Source organism: Ochotona princeps, chromosome 19 (genome assembly GCF_030435755.1).
Source record: "Ochotona princeps isolate mOchPri1 chromosome 19, mOchPri1.hap1, whole genome shotgun sequence".
NCBI classification, from domain to species: Eukaryota; Metazoa; Chordata; class Mammalia; order Lagomorpha; family Ochotonidae; genus Ochotona; species Ochotona princeps.
The window spans coordinates 372,845-390,435 of record NC_080850.1 but is presented as its reverse complement, the minus strand read 5'-3'; the positions used below and the strand labels follow the sequence as shown (position 1 = coordinate 390,435).

The window sequence follows — 17,591 nt, the reverse complement described above, 5'->3', positions numbered from 1 at the left end:
AGGTTCATCTGGAAACACAAAAAACCACGAATAGCTAGAACCATTCTCAAGAACAGGAAGTTAGCAGGGGGAATCACAGTTCCGGACCTCTGGACATACTATAGGGCAGTGGTTATCAAAACAGCCTGGTACTGGCACAAAAATAGAGAAGAAGATCAATGGAGCAGAATAGAAACACCAGATGGGAACCCACAGAAATACAGCCAAATAATCTTTGACAAAAAGACAAACGACAACCCAGGCAAATGGGAAGGTCTGTTCAATAAATGCTGTTGGGACAACTGGTTGATAGCCTGCAGAAACAAAAAGATAGACCCACATATCTCACCATATACTAAGATCAAATCCAAATGGATAAAAGATTTAAACCTACATCCAGAAACCTTCAAACTTTTGGAAGAAAATGTTGGAAACACACTGGAACACTTAGGGGTAGGCCCTCACTTCCTAAAAAAGACTCCAAATGCAGTAGAAATCAAGACCAAAATAAACAATTGGGACCTCATCAAACTAAGAAGCTTCTGTACAGCTAGAGAAACAATCAACAAAGTAAAAAGGCAACCCACAGAATGGGAGAAGATCTTTACACATGACTTAGGTGATAGAGGGCTGATCTCCAGAATATACAAAGAGCTACAAAACAACCAAAATGTCAAAACAAACAAGCCACTCAAGAAATGGGCACGAGAAATAGGCAAACACTTCACAAAGGAACAAACCCAAATGGCAAATAAACATATGAAAAAATGCTCAAGTTCCCTGGCAATAAGGGAAATCCAAATTAAAACATCAATGAGGTACCACCTAACGCCAGTAAGACTGGCCCACATGAATAAAAGCACCAACAACACTTGTTGGCGAGGTTGCGGGGAAAAGGGAACCCTACTCCACTGCTGGTGGGGCTGCAGGCTGGTACAGCCTCTATGGAAATCAGTATGGAGAACATTCAAACAACTCAAATACAACATACCGTATGACCTGGCAATAGCACTCCTAGGAATATATCCAGAACACTTGTTTTATGAGAAACCAACATGCACTCCTATGCTCATAGCAGCACAATCAGTAATTGCAAAGACATGGAAGCAGCCAAAATGCCCATCAACAGAGGATTGGATAAGAAAGCTATGGTTCATCTACTCCATGGAATACTACTCAGCTATTAAACAAAACAAAATGCAGTTCTTTGTGGCCAAATGGGGCAAACTGGAAACCATAATGCTAAGGGAAATGAGCCAATCCCAAAAGGTTAAATACCACATGTTTGCCTTAATTTAAGATGACACGATGTTATGTATAACAAGTTATGTTATGAATGTTATATGTTGTGTATAAACCTAAATTGAAATGTCAATGAGGGGGTCACAGAAGGTGGATAAGAAATCGCATTTACTTTTACCATATTGGTTACTCGTTACTATGTCAATTAATTCCATGGTGATGTAAATTTTTGCTGATGGTATGTTGGAGCTTTTAATTGATCGGGATGATAGTCTGCTGGCTCTGTCTTCAGACCAGAGAGTGTATACCTAAGAAGCCGTTGAACTTATCTGGACAATAAGATGCTGGACTCTATGTTTGGTATATGCTTGCAATGGGGGAATCTCAACTGAACTTGAACTGTGGTTATGCAACAAGGTGGAGGAATCCACCATGGTGGGAGGGTTTGGGGAGGGGTGGGGAGAATCCCAGTACCTATGAAACTGTGTCACATAATACAATGTAATTAATGAATTTAAAATAAAATAAAAATAAAATTAAAAAAAAAAAAAAAAAAAAAAAAAAAAAGAATGAGGTGAACTGTAATTACATGCATTCACCCCACCACACTGACACACCCTTATACTGTTTTATTCATTTTAATACTACTGTCAACTTAATGTAAATATATCTCAGACAGGGCAAATTGCAGTCATCTAGCGGCTTATGTCCTCACGTTGAAGTTGCCAGGATTGCATATGGGCACCAGTTCTGAGCCCAGCAGTTCCACTTCCCATCCAGCTCCCTGCTTGTGGCCTGGGAAAGCAGTCGAGGACAGTCCAAAGTCTTGGGACCCTGCATCCATGTGGGAAACCCAGAAGAATATTTGGGCTCCTGGCTTCATTTTGCAAGCACGGGCCATTTCAGTCACTTGGGGAGTGAATCATTGGACAAAAGATCTTCCTCTCTGACTTTCTTACTCTCTGTATATCTGACTTTGCAATAAAAATAAATCTATTTTTAAAAATAAGTCTTTGAAAATGTAGATACATATAAAACAGAAAACCTGGAGAGGAAGTGTCAATCAGCCTTGACAGTTCCAATCTTTAGTTATCATAATTTTACCTTTGTTCTTTTACATTTTTTTTTCATTTTTGCTTAAAAACTATCATCATACGCCTCAAATACAAGGTAAAGCCAGCTGAGAAGTAAATAAACAACTTACTGAAGGTGTGTTGGTGTTCTCCAGCCTGGGAAGCATGTAGCAGGCTGCAGGGCTACACCTGCAAGAGAAGGTGGAGACAGGGAGTTATGCATTGGTCTTGATTGTTCCTAGCCTCTTCAGTGGTTCCCACTGTGCTAAGCAACATCAACTTGGAGGCAGACACAGTGGCTGGAAAATAAAAGCCGTCAGCTTCCCTGTGCAAGAATAGTGCCTTACAAATGCCAAGATAGCATCTTTGAAACAGTAACGATAATTCAAAAAATCGGCAGTGATTAAAGTCAAGTAATTGCTAGGTCAATGAAACGATTATTATTTATTTAAAAATAATATTACTGGGACTGGCACTGTAGCCTAGTGACTAAATTCCTCACCTTGCACATACAGGGATCCCATATGGATGCTGGTGTATATCCTGGCTACTATATTTCCCATCAAGCACCTGGCTTGTCGCTTGTGAAAGAAGTCAAGGACAGAACAATACCTTGTGAGACTGCACCCGTTGGGGAGACTCACAAGAACCTCCTGGCTCCTGGCTTCATTTTGGCTCAGTTCTGGCCACTGTGGTGACCTGGGGAGTGAGGCAGCAGATGGAAGATCTTTCTGTCTCTGCTACTGTAAATCTGACTTTCCAATGAAAAGTTTTATCAAGCACACTAATATTCCCTTTCCCCAAAAACTCTAGAGCTGAAACAATCACTGTAATTTATGTCACTGATGTGTGACCCTACCTCATGGTTACATTTATATTCAAATGCAAAATACCCATACAGGAAAATCACATCTAATGTGGATTGGAGTTTGACATAGTAAAATAAACTTGGAGATTCTGAAATGATTTATTGCATCCTTTTATGTGTTAAAAAACACCTAAGAACTCTGGGCCTGGAGGTTTAAACTTCCAGCAGCCAGGAGGCTGTTGGTGGGCTCCAGGATGGGGTGTCCTGCTCGGATCCTGACTCCAGCCACCATGTGCAAGCGGTGAGCTGTCCCCGGGCCTGCCTGGGTTTGGGGCTGCTTCCTTCGGGATGAGTACGCCAAGGGAGAAGGTCTCCGTGACTGGATAGGTCCAGGGCCAACCTACCCCCTCGCATTGGGTGGTGAATGGGATTGGGGAGGGGCGCAACTTTGATCCTGGAGGTTTAAACTTCCAGCAGCTGGGAGGCTATTGGTGGGCTCCAGGATGGGGTGCCCTGCTCAGATCCCAAATCCAGCCACCATGTGCACTTGGTGAACTGTGCCCTGGTGGCCAGGGCACCATTTGGTGCTGTTATCAGAACCTCTGCTTAGGTAGCTCCAGGTTGATCCCACTGTGCTTCTGGGATCTGAGTCAAACCTAAAGATTCCCAATGGCAATAACTCTTCCTTTGAAGAACTTGTAATCACTTAACAATACTGGTTGGTGAACACCAGTTCATGAAAAAGCTAAGCCTTGGGGCTTGTCCAGCAGGATATCCTTTGACCTGACATGATGATGGATCAGGAGACTGGTCACATTAGGCAGGGCCATAACATTAACTAGCACTCGAGAACCATAGCTGGAGGTAGATTCTGTACAAGATGTGTGGGTCACGCCCTGTGGAAATTCTAGCCCCACTGGTAAGCCCAAGAGTTTGGGTAGTTTTAGACTAAGCTGGGTGTGACGAAGGAGCCTGCCATCAATCACAGGTAAAGGAACCCGCAACAGTCTGGACTTGTCAAGGCAGCAGCACCCGAATGTGCATCCTGAATAGGGTGTGGGGTGGGCTGGGCTGCAACATTCACCAGCTCATATAAGGCCAAATGGAAGGCCAGACTGCGCCGGACACTGGAATAAAACCCATTGGCATGTATGAGAACTGGGTCTGGGAGTGGATTAAGTGGAGAAACTTGGGAAACTCCCTTGGCGAGTCATAGCTCCCACTGATGAACATGTAGTACAGACCTGGAGGTTGGACAAGCTGGACAAAGTAGCTCCAACAGTTGGCTAATGTGTCAATTGGTAATGGAACGGGGTGTACTGGGCAGGACTGAGCAAACCTTAGCCTACAAGTGAAACTAGAAGCCACGATGGAACACAGGTCATGCCGAGCTAGGATCTTGTACCTTCTGGTCTACGTGAGTTAAGGACGCTAAGCCGCAGTGTCTAAGGCAGAGGCCAGGACAAGTGAGGGACTGTGCCAAGCTGAGTCAGAGCAAACACTGGCAGGTGCGTGATCTACAGCCAGGAACAGGCCCAGCTGGGGAGCTAAGGGGAGACCCTAACTGGGCTGAGGTTCCTACCAAGGGGCGCATGTGCTGGAATGGGGGCTATGTTCTAACTAGGAAATAATTGTAGTCTCCCGTGGCACTAGTGTGGACTGGGACAGGATGCACCAGGCCAGGTCAGACCCTAACATTGTCTGGTGTCCTGGAGAACCAGGGTAGATGTGGGACTGACTAGGCTGGGTCTCAACTCCCTTCTGAGCCATGTGTGAGCCGTATGTGGGTATGGACAATCCATGGCTGGGCTAAAACATCCAACAAGAACCAGAATGGGTTGAAGGCCAGCCAAGAAAAGCCACTGTTCCTGCTAGGACAGGAGGTGAACTGAGTAGGGCTGGCTCATGGACCCCCTGGTATGAACAAAATCTGGCATTGGGAGGGGTTCTGATGGAGGAGCCTGGGCAACTCCTATCGCAGGACACAGTCCCTGCAGGTAAGCGCAAGAAGCATGATAAGAAACAGCCCAGAACAAGCTATGGAAAGTTTCCCACTGGCATACATTTGGCATGGGTCGGGGGCAGACCAGGCTGAATCAGTTCATGTCATCCACAGGCAAACCCGAACACCAGAACAGAGTGTGGGTTGAGCCAGGTTTGGTTGCGCCAAATACCAGTGCACAATGAGGAATGCCAGGGTGAGGTTGCCTGTACTGGATGTGATTGCAGCACCCAACCAACATGCGTGAGAACCAGGAAGGGAGTGGCAGAGCCAGTGGGGGGGGGGGGTTTAAAGGGCTGGTCCCCTCACCAGACAGGTACCCCCACTGGAGAGTGTGGGTTGGGATGTGGACAGAATAGGCTAGGCAGGGCTACAACACCGGTGCGCCTCATTTGGACTAAATCAGGGAAAAGTCAGGCTGGGCTGACTGTTCCTACTGGTGCAAGCATAAATCAGAGTGGGTGAGAGTTGTTTGGGCTTAACCACAGCATCAGCTGGCAGAAGCTGGCACTGGGGGGGCTAATTCTCTCAAGTCAAACAACAGAACCACCTATAGAGTGCATAATCCAGAAGTGAGAGAGACCCGGGAGGGAAATAGTGGGTTCCTCCCTCTCGGGTCACTACTCCCACTGCAGAGCACGAAAACTAGGACGGGGGCTGGGGTGGCTAGACAGAGAGGCACTCAACAACATCTGTGAGGGCTGGATAGTTGACTTAGTTAGATAGAACTAAGTTTTAACACCCATTGACAAGTACAGGAACCAAATGGGATGTGGGACAGACTGGACTAGTCTGCTATACATACTAGCAAACCAGGGTAGGGGGTGGGCCTGGTGGGGGTTATTGTGGGTCGCTCCAACTAGGCTGCATTGGTTGATGTGAGGGCCGAGTATGTGCTGGGCAGAAGCAGGCTGGACTGCAACACCCATTGGTTCCAGTGGAAATCGGGACCAAAAACAGAAGCAACCCAGCAATTGCAACCACCAGCTGATCATGGTGATGGACTGTGCTGGGCCCTGTGCTTGCTAGAACATACAAGAATCTGGTCTGGGAATACCTCAAAGTTTCTTTGGAGATCTCCCCAATTGAACTGTGGGACTTAGAACCCTAGCCAAGAAAAAACAGAAGACAGAACAGGTCAATCAACCACCTCAGCTCTATGTTGGCAGCGAAATACTGGCAAATGAAGACTCCATGATGGACTATGCCAATCAGTGGATTCTTCAACAACCTCACCAAGCTGGGAGTGGCAAAACTGGCAGCAATTCATAACTGGTGAACTATTAAAAACACTTGAGCAAGTATCTCAGAGTATGCCCCACATCCGGGACTTGGGGTGTGTGGGAAACTGGGTGGGGCTTCTCTCTCAATATCCCCCTATAGTTAAGATACATGAAGGAAACAAAATGGACATAATAGTGTTACCCATTTCCCTATAGCCCCTGAACCTTTTTAAACCGTAATTAACTGTGTAAAGATTGTCAACAATACAATAAAAAATAAACAAATAGAAAGAAAAGAAAAAAAAACACTTGAGCAAGTATCTCAGAGTATGCCCAACATCCGGGACTTGGGGTGGGTGGGAAACTGGGTGGGGCTTCTCCCTCAATATCCTCCTTCACCTCACATACAAGAAGGAAACAATATGGACATAATAGTGTTACCCACTTCCCTATAGCCCCTGAACTTTTTTACCTTAATCAACTATGTCAAGATTGTCAACAATATAATAAAAGTAAATTAAAAAAAAAAAACAAACACCTAAGAACTCACCAGAAAATTTACAAATTGAACTCATTATTTTTCAATTATGAACATCACCACCACCAATTTTTAGCTATTTTTACCTTCTAAAACCTATTGGAGTTGATCACAGTGGTGAAGTTTCTGCTTGGAACCAAGAAACGCGAGAGTGCCTGGTTTGAATGCAAGCACCATGCCTGATTCCATTATACCTGCGTGCACAAATCCACCACGGGGGTCCGGTGGTGGCATGGCCTAGGGGCTAAAGTCCTCGCTTTGAACATGCTGGGATCCCACATGGGCACCGGTTCTAATCCAAGTAGCTCCACTTCCCATCCAGCTCCCTGCTTGTGGCCTGGGAGAGCAGTCGAGGACGGCCCAAGACTTTGGGACCCTGCAGCCACGTGGGAGACCCAGAAGAGGTTCCAGGTTACCAGCTTTGGATTGACACAGCACCAGCCGTTGCAGCTCACATGGGGAGTGAATCATCGGATGGGAAGATCTTCCTCTCTGTCTCTCCTCTCTGTATATCTGACTTTGTAATAAAATAAATCTTTAAAAAAAATGGCATGGATGTTTGGTGCAGCTTTTCACACACAATTTTGAGGACCACATGCTTCTTCCCACTAATTCTAAATACAGCATCACATTATATGAAGGAAAATCTCATAGAAGAACAAAGGAAAATACACACCGACTGACAGTAATGAGTATTAGTTAATACAACAGTGTAACTACTCATTCAGTGGTAACTGCTACTTAGCAATGTTCTTAGAGATCTCAGTTAACACTTCATGAAGAAGATAAAGTCAAATCAAATCCTACAGAAGCACAAAATAATGTACATGGAGGAAATGTTAGACTGCAAACATTCTACCCTATCCAACTTCATACACCATCAGAATTTATCCCCACTCTGTTGACATGATATTGTCCTACATTCAAAACAATTGCAATGAATTTGAACATGAGAAATGAAAAGCAACAGAGGTACTGTCATCATATCAAAAAATGAAGCAAAGGCCAGCATTGTGGTATAATGTGTAAAGCTGCCAACTGCAACACCTGCATCCCATATGGAATCACCTGTTCCACTTTCAGCCCAGCTCTCTGTTCATCTCCTGGGAAAAGCAGTGGAAGATCATCCAAGTGCCTGGGCCCTGATCACCCACATGCAAGCCCTGGAGGAAGCTGCAGGCCCCTGGACTGGTCTCAGCTTGGTGCAGCACTGGTCATTTTAGCCACCTGTGTAGTGAAAAAGTGGGTAGAAGATCTCTGTGTCTTTTTTTTTTTTAACATTCATTTATTTTTATTGCAAAGACAGATATATAGAGAGAGTAGGACAGACAGAAATATCTGCTGTCCGCTGATTCACTGCAAGTGGCTGCAACTGCCGGCACTGTGCCAATCAGAAGTTAGGAGCCAGGGGCTCTTCTGGGTCTCCCATGGGAGAGTAGGGTCCCAAGGCCTTGGGCTGACCATAACTACTTTCCCAGGCCACAGGCACGGAGCTGGATGGGAAGCAGGGCTGAAAGGATTAGAAGCGGCGCCCATATGGGATCCCAGGTCGCTCAAGGCGAGGCCTTTAGCCAGTAGGTCAAGGGGCCTGGGCCTTTCTCTTACTTGAACTCTCACTTGAACATAAACAAATAAAAGATTAAAACAAGAAAGAAAGAAAAGAAATAAAGACTTTTTAAAGATCTATTTACCATATCACTTAAAAATATCAGTTTAAGAAATCACAAACATCAATTAGCAGAGGGTACTCAGATTTAGTCACCTTTAGGGATGGAGGATCAAAGAGATCAACACTTAAACTGACAAAGGATTTTTTCAAAGAGCTTGTCTACAAGGTCGCTGTGCCACCCCAGGCCTCTGCCAAGCACAACGCCAGCACCACATCCTGCCCCTCAACCTTGCAGCAAAACTCGGAGGAAAACAAGGCTGTTTGTTCTAACTGCTGGAGTCTGTGCTGCTCTGGTGTCAGCAACAAGAAAACTGCCCCAGACCCTTAGGAGGAGCTTCACTGAGGACTGAGCTGGGGGCTTCAAATGCTGTGGATCAAATCAAGAATCTGAACAATAAAAAGGAAATCCTGCCCAACCTAAAGGTAGAACTTTCCCGGCACTCCCCCCTCCTCACTGCACAATGGGTTCAACTGGGAGCCCTAGTGTTCAAGGTCAATGCTGCAGAGTGAGGACCCCAAGGGACCCCTCCTGGCCCCCGCCCGCCCACCCCGGGGCCTCAGGGGATGCTCTCACACACTCACCCTTCCCAGCTTCTGACGAGTCGGGGGTCCTGCAGAGGCTCCTGTGGGGAGGGAGCTCACAGGGACGCACTGGCTCAGCCACCTGCACAACCAGCAACGTGGCTATGGCGGCGCCCACAACAACCTCCCGCCTTCTGCCACAGGGCTTCCTGTGTGAGCCTGATTGGACAGACCTTGACTACGCATGATGTCACAATGTGCAGCCAAGCAGAATCACAAAGGGCACTCAGGTAGGATTCTGGAGGAGGGGGAGTGAAGGGGACGGAGGGATGGGCTTCACCTCAGCCTGGAAGGGGCTTCCTCTCTTGCAGCTTGAGCCTTCCAACAGCAGGGGCCACTGTCGCCTCTGACATCAGTCCACCTCCTGGCCTCTCCTTCCCTCTCTGGAAACCCAGAAACAGATGGCAGGTGTCTCAGATGCACCTCACTGAATGTTCAAGAGATTCTGGGACTTTTTTTCTTTGCATTTGCTTTTTTCCCATTAGTTCATTCGAACTTTCAAAATGCCCAACTGAACTATGCTTGAAAATACATAAATTAATCTTTTCAATCTGATTTCTGCTGCTCATGTTTATTTCCTGGTTTGTGTTTTTATTTTCATACTGTTCCATATCTTTTTCTTATTAGCACATAGTAATTTTTTTCTGTATGTTGATCTCCTACCCAGAAATCCTGCTTGATTCTCCGCTCTGTTTAAATTTGGTTTTCCACAAAAGGGCCATTATTGTACATTGATAGTTTTGCAGCTTAAAACTTGACCATTGGGCCCAGCACGATAGTGCAATGGTTAGGGCCCTCGCCTTGAATGCCCCGGGATCCCTTATGGGGGCTGGTTCTAATCCAGGCAGCTCCATTTCCCATCCAGCTCCCTGCTAGTGGCTTGGGAAAGCAGTCAAGGATGGCCCAAAGCCTTGGGAATCTGCACATGTGAGGGAGACCCGGAAAGAAGTTTCTGGCTATTGGCTTCGGATTGGCACCTTACTGGCCCTTAGGGCCACTTGGGAAGTGAATCATCGGATGCAAGACCTTCCTCTCTGTCTCTCCTCTCTGTGTACATCTGCTTTTCCAATAAAATAAATAAATCTTACCAAAAAAACCTTGATCATTCTGCTACAATTTCCTTTCTGGGTTTAATTTCCTGGTTACACATTCACAACAATGTGTGACAGACACAGAGAGAAGGGGGCTTGTCCAGATTCAATCTAGCAAAATAAAACCAGCAGTGAGTGCTATATGTAATTAATATTTTTTTAAAAGATTTTTTTTTTTATTATTATTGGAAAGCCGGATATACACAGAGGAGGAGAGACAGAGAGGAAGATCTTCCATCAGATGTTTCACTCCCCAAGTGAGTCGCAACGGGCCGGTACGTGCCAATTCCATGCCGGGACCAGGAACCTCTTCCGGGTCTCCCACGCGAGTGCAGGGTCCCAAAGCTTTGGGCCGTCCTTGACTGCTTTCCCAGGCCACAAGCAGGAGCTGGATGGGAAGTGGAGCTACTTGGATTAGAACCGGCGCCCATATGGGATCCCGGGGCTTTCAAGGCGAGGACTTTAGCCGCTAGGCCACGCCGCCAGGCCTGTAATTAATATTATATGTATATTTCCTGTGTTATGCAGTATATATTTATATCTGTTACTTGGTTTCCATAATGTGTGGCTTTTGGTTTTTGTTTTATAACATATCTCTTGTAAGGATTTTTAAAAATTATTGTTGGAAAGTAGGATATACAAGAGGAGGAGAGACAGAGAAGATCTTCCTTCTGCTGATTCACTCTCTAAGTGGGCACAATTGCCAGAGTTGTGCCAGTCTGAAGCCAGGAGCCTAGAGCCTCTTCCCAGTCTTCACGTGGATACAGGGTCTCGTGGCTTTGGACCATCCTTAACAGCTTTCCTAGCCACAAGCGGGGAGCTGGATGGGAAGCAAGGCTGCTGGGGTTAGAACTGGTGCCCAAATGCAATCCTGCCACATACAAGGCAAGGGGCTAGACCACTAGGCTACTACCCCAGGCCCTGTTTTAAAACATCTTACACCTACGTATTTCAGAAAATCCTCTCATAATCTCGTGAAAGATTACAAGTTTTATGAAGAATTGTTTATATTCCTGAAATTTATTGTTTACATGCCATTTCCTTCTTAATGACTTTCACTAATTTATTTTTGTGTTTATTTATTTATTGGAAAAACAAATTTACATACAGAAGGAGAGACAGAAAGAAAAGCCTTGAATCTGCTCGTTCCCTTCACAAGTGGACACAACAGCCAGACCCGAGTTGATCTGAAGCCAGGAGCCTCATTCAGGTATCCCATATGTGAGCAGGGTCCCAAGACTCTGTGACATCATGTACTGCCTTCTCAGGCCACAACAGGGAGCTGGATGGGAAGTGGAGCAGCTAGGCCATGAACTGGTGCACATATAGGATCCCAGCACATGTGAGCTGAGGATTTAGCCACTGAGCCATCGTGCCAGACCCCTATTATTTGTGAATATTGTTAATGGATTGCCACTATATGCAATATAAAATTGAGACTATAAATGGATCCCCACCTACTGTGCAGGTTTATGTGACATGTTCTGTACTTCATGCTGTGTTTTATGAACTTTCACAAGCCTTGTCTGCCTCCTCATGTCTCGAGCCCTACGTGTCTGGAGCTGGGCCTGGATGTGTATAACTCTGACCTTGTTCCTGGGACTATAGGTCATTGGAAATTTCAACACCTCACATGAATGCGACCTGTGCTCATCCTTGCAGTTTGTCATTATAGAAATCTATCATTTGGGCATGACACAGCAGCCTAGTGGATAAAAGTCCTCGTCTTACACTAGCAAGGATCCCATTTGAGCAATGTTTCCTGTCCTGGTGGCCCCACTTCCCATCCAGCTCCCTCCTTGTGGCCTGGAAAAACAGTGGAGGATGGTGCAAAGTATAAGAACTCTTATACCCATATGGGAGACTCGGAAGAAGTTCCTAGCTCCTAAGTTAGGATCAGCTCAGTTCTGGCTCGTGCAGCCACTTGAATATTCCTTGTGCCTACAGCATAAGCCAACTGCCTGTAAAGCAATATTATACGATCTGATCAATAATCAATATTTCCCTCCACTCTCTCCCATCTAAATCACACTGGGCTCCACCTACTTCTCACATCTCACTCCTTCCTTCACCCTCCTCTGTCTGAAGTTCCCTAGCTAGCTTTCCTCACTGAGAACCTGAGCAGCCACAACCACTTATCCCCCTCCTCCTCCCTCTTCCTCTGCTTGAAACTGCAGTTTTTCCAAGATTTAAGCATTTTCTTTTCTCTTTTGTATGCTTCAACCACACGCAACCCACCCCTAATCCAGAGGGATGGGGTACAGGACAAGCTAAGTAACATCTACTTAAAAACAAAACAAATCAAAACGTTACTTTCAAAACTTGTCCAGTAACTTGCTAGAGCAGAGCCCTCCAAAAGCAATGAATATTCAACCAGAGATTTCTACATCTTCAATTTTGATTTAGGCCCTGGCATATTGGTCTAGCGGCTAAACTTCTCGCCTAAAATGCGCTAGGACTCCATATGGACACCGGTTCTAATCCTGGCAGCCCCGCTTCCCATCCAGCTCCCTGCTTGTGGCCTGTGAATGCAGCTGACGATGGCCCAAAGCCTTGGGACCCTGCACCCACGTGGTAGACCTGGAAGAAGTTCCTGGCTCCTGGCTTCGGAATGGTGCAGCTTCAGTCATTGCGGTCACTTGCGGAGAGAATCATCAGACAAATCTCCTCTCTGTATAACTGAGTTTGCTATAAAAATAAATAAATCTTTAAACATTTTTTATTTAACTGAGATAAACATTGTCTATAAAAATAAGAATAACTAGCCTCTTGTGACCTATGGACAATGTTTGTTTGTGATTAAATACAATTATTTGCTTTTTTTGTAAAAGATTTAGTTTATTTTTATTGCTAAGTAAGATACAGAGACAGGAGGAGAATCTGATCTGTACCCTATTATGTAAACAGATTCTATTGCAATCAGATAATTTATGCCTTCAAGGCATTCTTGACAGGTACTCAGAATTCCAAAAGCTTCCAATTCTGGCACTTTATTTAACTTCTGTAACAAGATAAATTTTGGAATTAGCACTTGTAAAAATAGTTTTTAGGCAAGTTGTGGTAGCCAAGTGCAAATGTCCTTTCCTTGCACATGCTGGGATCCCATATGGGTGTCAGTTCATGTCCCAGCTGCTCCACTTCCCTCCTAGCTCCCTGCTTGTGGCCTGGGAAAGCAGTTGAGGATGGCCCAAAGCCTTGGGACCCTGCAACCACACAGGAAACCTGGTGAAGGCTTCTGGCTCCTGGCATTAGATCATCTCAGCTCCAATAGAGGCTGCCCCTTGTGGAGTGAACCAGCAGATGGAAGACCTTCCACTATGTTTCTCATTATCTCTGAAATTTGACTTTCTAATAGGAAGTAAATAAATCTTTTTTAAAAATACATTTAGGGCCTGGCGGCATGGCCTATTGGCTAAAGTCTTCACCTTGAATGCCCCAGGATACCATATGGGTGCCGGTTCTAATCCCAGCAGCTCCACTTCCCATCCAGCTCCCTGCTTGTGGCCTGGGAAAACAGTCAAGGACGGCCCAATGCCTTGGGACCCTGCACCTGCGTGGGAGACCCGGAAGAGGTTCCAGGTTCCCGGCTTCGGATCGGCACAGCACTGTCTGTTGCTCTCACTTAGGGAATGAATCATTGGTTGGAAGATCTTCCTCTCTGTCTCTCCTCCTCTCTGTATATCTGACTTTGTAATAAAAATAAATAAACCTTGAAAAACAAATAAGCAGCAGTCAAGTGAATGATTTTCACCACAGCCTCTGCCCCTTTTTGATGCAAGGCTGTCTGCCAGTGCCACTGTCCTGGTAGCTGATTTCCCCTGGAAGGTGCCAGCGACTTCAACCCCCAATGACCATGCCAGCACTGCATGTGCAGGCTTACTCAGCAGCTGAGCGACTCACCTCTAGGTTGCTGTCCCTACATGCCACTCCAGGGCTAAAAGAGCTTGTGCCTAGATCCCCAACAATCCTAACCCACCTGTCAGCCCTTCCAGGCCCAGCTGGGCTGTGCTGGCCCACAGTGAGTCTCTACAATGACCCCTCCCACAAGCCATCTGCAACACGGCCAGGTGGTCTTAGCCAGTGCCCCAAGTGCTCACAGCCGCTGCTGCACCCCTCTTGGGCCAGGACAGTTTTGCCAAAGTCCCTAGCATCGCTTCTCAGCCTACCCTGACACCCCACATGCTGCTCTAGGGCCAGGTTGGCTTGGCCACAGCCACCCCCATAGAAGAATAGGTGAACCTGGTGGACATGCCTGTCAGTCCAGGGCCCAGTGACCTTGGTCATGCGCCTCTTTTCCCCCTACCCCTATGAACCTGTAGCATGTCTGCCCAGTCACAGCTCTAGTGCCAGGCGAGCTGGGCAACGATCCTGTTCACTCACACAGCCTCTCCCTGGGTAGGGTATGCTGGACTGGCCACTGGCCCGGGGTTCCCATCACTATGCCCCCTGCTCCAGGGTGGAGCCAGTCTCTCCCAGCCTTCTTGCAAGACACTCAGCCTGCATTCCATGGTCAGACCCACCCATTATCCTTCACTTCCTCTAGCACTCCTGCCCTGTCCCCTACTGCAGGAACTTCCAGTCCTCCTGGCCCTCTGCATCCCAGGTTGCTGAAGGCAAACAGAATCAATCTGCCTGCTCACCCTGCACCTCTAGCACCCATCAGGATAGTACTCCAGGATCACGCCAGCATCAATGGAGCCCACGCTCCCCTAGCCTGCCTGCTGAGTGCTCCAGAGAGCTTCAGGGACTAGGTCGATGATCCCGGAGCCTCTAGCCTTCCCACTATGCCTGCCACTCCAAGGTCAGGCAAATTCTGCCTGCAATCCACTGCATCCACCAAACACACACACACACACACACACACACACCCCGGCAGGCTGTTCTGCTTGCTGCAGCAGAACCAGGTAGGCTCTGCCAGCCACCCAGCGCCCCTAGCAGACTCCTCGCCCACCTGAGGCTCCATGAACTTGCCCTGCTCAGGCAGCTCATACACCACTGCTGAAAGGACCTGCTGTTTGAGCCAGCATCTCCTGTGCCCCAAGCCTGCCTGCTGTCCATTTTGCCAACAATCAATGCTCCAGGCCCCTCTTCCCGGCTTGTCTGCAAGTCATCCAGGGTCAGGTGGACACAGCTGGTGCCTCACGCCCCTCTAGGCCTTCCTCCTCCACAGTCCCCTCCTGAGGTTCTAGGGCTAGGCCTATTTAGAGGTTGCCTCACAGGCCCAGCATGCACACCATGCACTCTAGGGCCATGTCATCCAAGCCGCCTAGGCCAGTGCATCCTGCACAGCATCGTTAGCTTGCAGGCTGCGCAGTCTCACCTACTTTAGCATCACACACAGCACCCCAACTCTGGGCCTTTGCCTGGACCCTATCAGACAGCATGCCATGCAATCCCAGTCCTCCCACTGTGCCAGCTGCTCACTCAGACCACACCCTGTGAGTCCACCGACTGCCCACCATCCACTGTCTCACCAGGGATATGCTTCCCTGATTGCCACTGCAAAACCAGGCTGAGGACAAACCCCATCAGCTGCAACCTGCCTGCCAGGAGCTTCAGGGCCACGTGTGCTTGAACAGTGACTCCACCCTGCCCGTTGTCCAATCCTGGGCCAAGAGGGCTTAGCTGGCACCCCCATGCTTGCTGGGCACAAACACTGTTGTGCTCCAGGGACAAGGGGTCAAGACAACAAGCCAAGGACCCAAGTTGTCCACTGGCAGTTTTTACAGGGCCAGTGTACTCTACACCTGCTCTCCCCCCACCATCTACTTCAGAGCCAAGTTGTCCTGGCCAGTGTCCCTGCTCCCACAGCACTGTAGTCGTCCACTTCAGGACCAAATTTTGCTGGGGGAAGGGTGAGCCTCTAACACGCTCCCTCTGTCTCCCCATTTGCCCATCCAGGGCCAGGCATGGTGAGCCAGTGCCAGTGCACCTCTAGCCCAATCTCATTGTCACACTGTCCACCATCTGTTGCTGAGAGCCAGTCGGGCTCAGTCAGTGATCCTGTTCCCTCAGTGCTGGGTCCCTTCTGCCAGCCACCCTGCCCTGTCGGCCACCCTGCATGCCTTGAGTCCCCCACCCCACAACATGCCCACTGCATCAGATTACTTGTCCTTCCAGTGGTGTGTCCCACATCCATAGCCCTTCTGCAAGCTCCTCCAAGCCAGGCCAGCTGGGCAGCCCCAACATTCAACTCTAGCCTGTCTGCCCATGAGGACTTCCTGCTGGCCCAGGGCAAGGTGGGCTAGAGTTGCAAGGCATTTGAAGCATAACAAGCAGCAAGAACCTTGTTCTTGTCTCACAAGACACAATTTTCATACAGACAACTCTAGTTTGCAAAGCAGGATTTATTTAATAAGAGGAAGGAAAATAGTTGCTGCCCTAGTGGCAGGATGGGGTCCAAGGGAGGAAAGACCATAGAAAATGGTAGAAATAGTGTCTTTTATGCACTGTCTCAGGGAGGGTTTCACATGAATCACCCCGGAGGAGAGAAAAAAACTTATTCGCAATGGGCAGTAATGTCTACCACCTTGCCCAGAAAAAAGAGGGTCAGACTTGTGGCTTCTTTCTTGTGGCTAGGGTAGGCAGCCAGTTCAGGGTCACCAGCTTGAAAGACACAGCCCCCACTCCATCTAGGCTTTCCCTTCTGCCCACCTGGGACACTCACCATCATCACCTGGAACCTGAGAGGGGGAGGTATTGCATTACTGTGTAACCACTCCCCTCACAAACCCCAATAAAGGCTCCTTATTGGGAGGGGCTCACTCTCTTGGTCATGTGCTTCCGTGGCTCCGAAACTCTGACTCTAGGCCTCCCAGAACCTGTCTGAGGACAGGTAACCCCTGTGCATGGCTGCTGTGTGTCTGTGTTCCTCACTTTCTGTTCACTGTTTGAACATAACAGTGAAGATGTTACTTCTAAGATACTTTGTATTATTAACGTGTTTACTTTCCAGAGTTATGTTGATGTCTGCAGCCTTGTAAGTCTGTCCTGGCTGTTCGCTGTATATCTCTTTAGGATAACTTATATTGCTGGGGAAGCTGGGACATAGGTCTTTAGATTAACAGACAGACATCTGAGTATTGACCATTTCTGCCTCTCGGGGTTTTCCATTCAGAGTGTATTGCCACATGGACTTGGCATTTGTTAATTTCTAGTGGGCCCTGTTATCACCAAACTTGGTTAACAAAGATTCCTTAATAAACCTGAGACATGCCCGGCATGATCTTGCTTGCACCCCACAACACCATCCTGGAGATAAGCTGAAAGCTGAAGTGCAGTTCCTTTGACAGTGACCCAGAGATGAGGTTAGTGTGAGCCACATCTCACTGCGTTTGACATGACAACAGCTGTGAGGGAGGATTAACATGCTGATTCTATCCCT

The 17,591-nt window shown here is 47.5% G+C and overlaps 1 long non-coding RNA gene across 1 annotated transcript in view; it reads right to left on the bottom strand.

Moving 5' to 3' along the window:
- LOC131482685 (uncharacterized) overlaps nt 1-17,591 on the bottom strand; it is a 45,940-nt gene that overhangs the window by 19,802 nt on the left and 8,547 nt on the right. Inside the window, exon 2 of the long non-coding RNA XR_009247235.1 lies at nt 2,426-2,483. This is a non-coding gene — a long non-coding RNA (uncharacterized LOC131482685). The remainder of the gene's footprint in view (nt 1-2,425; nt 2,484-17,591) is intronic.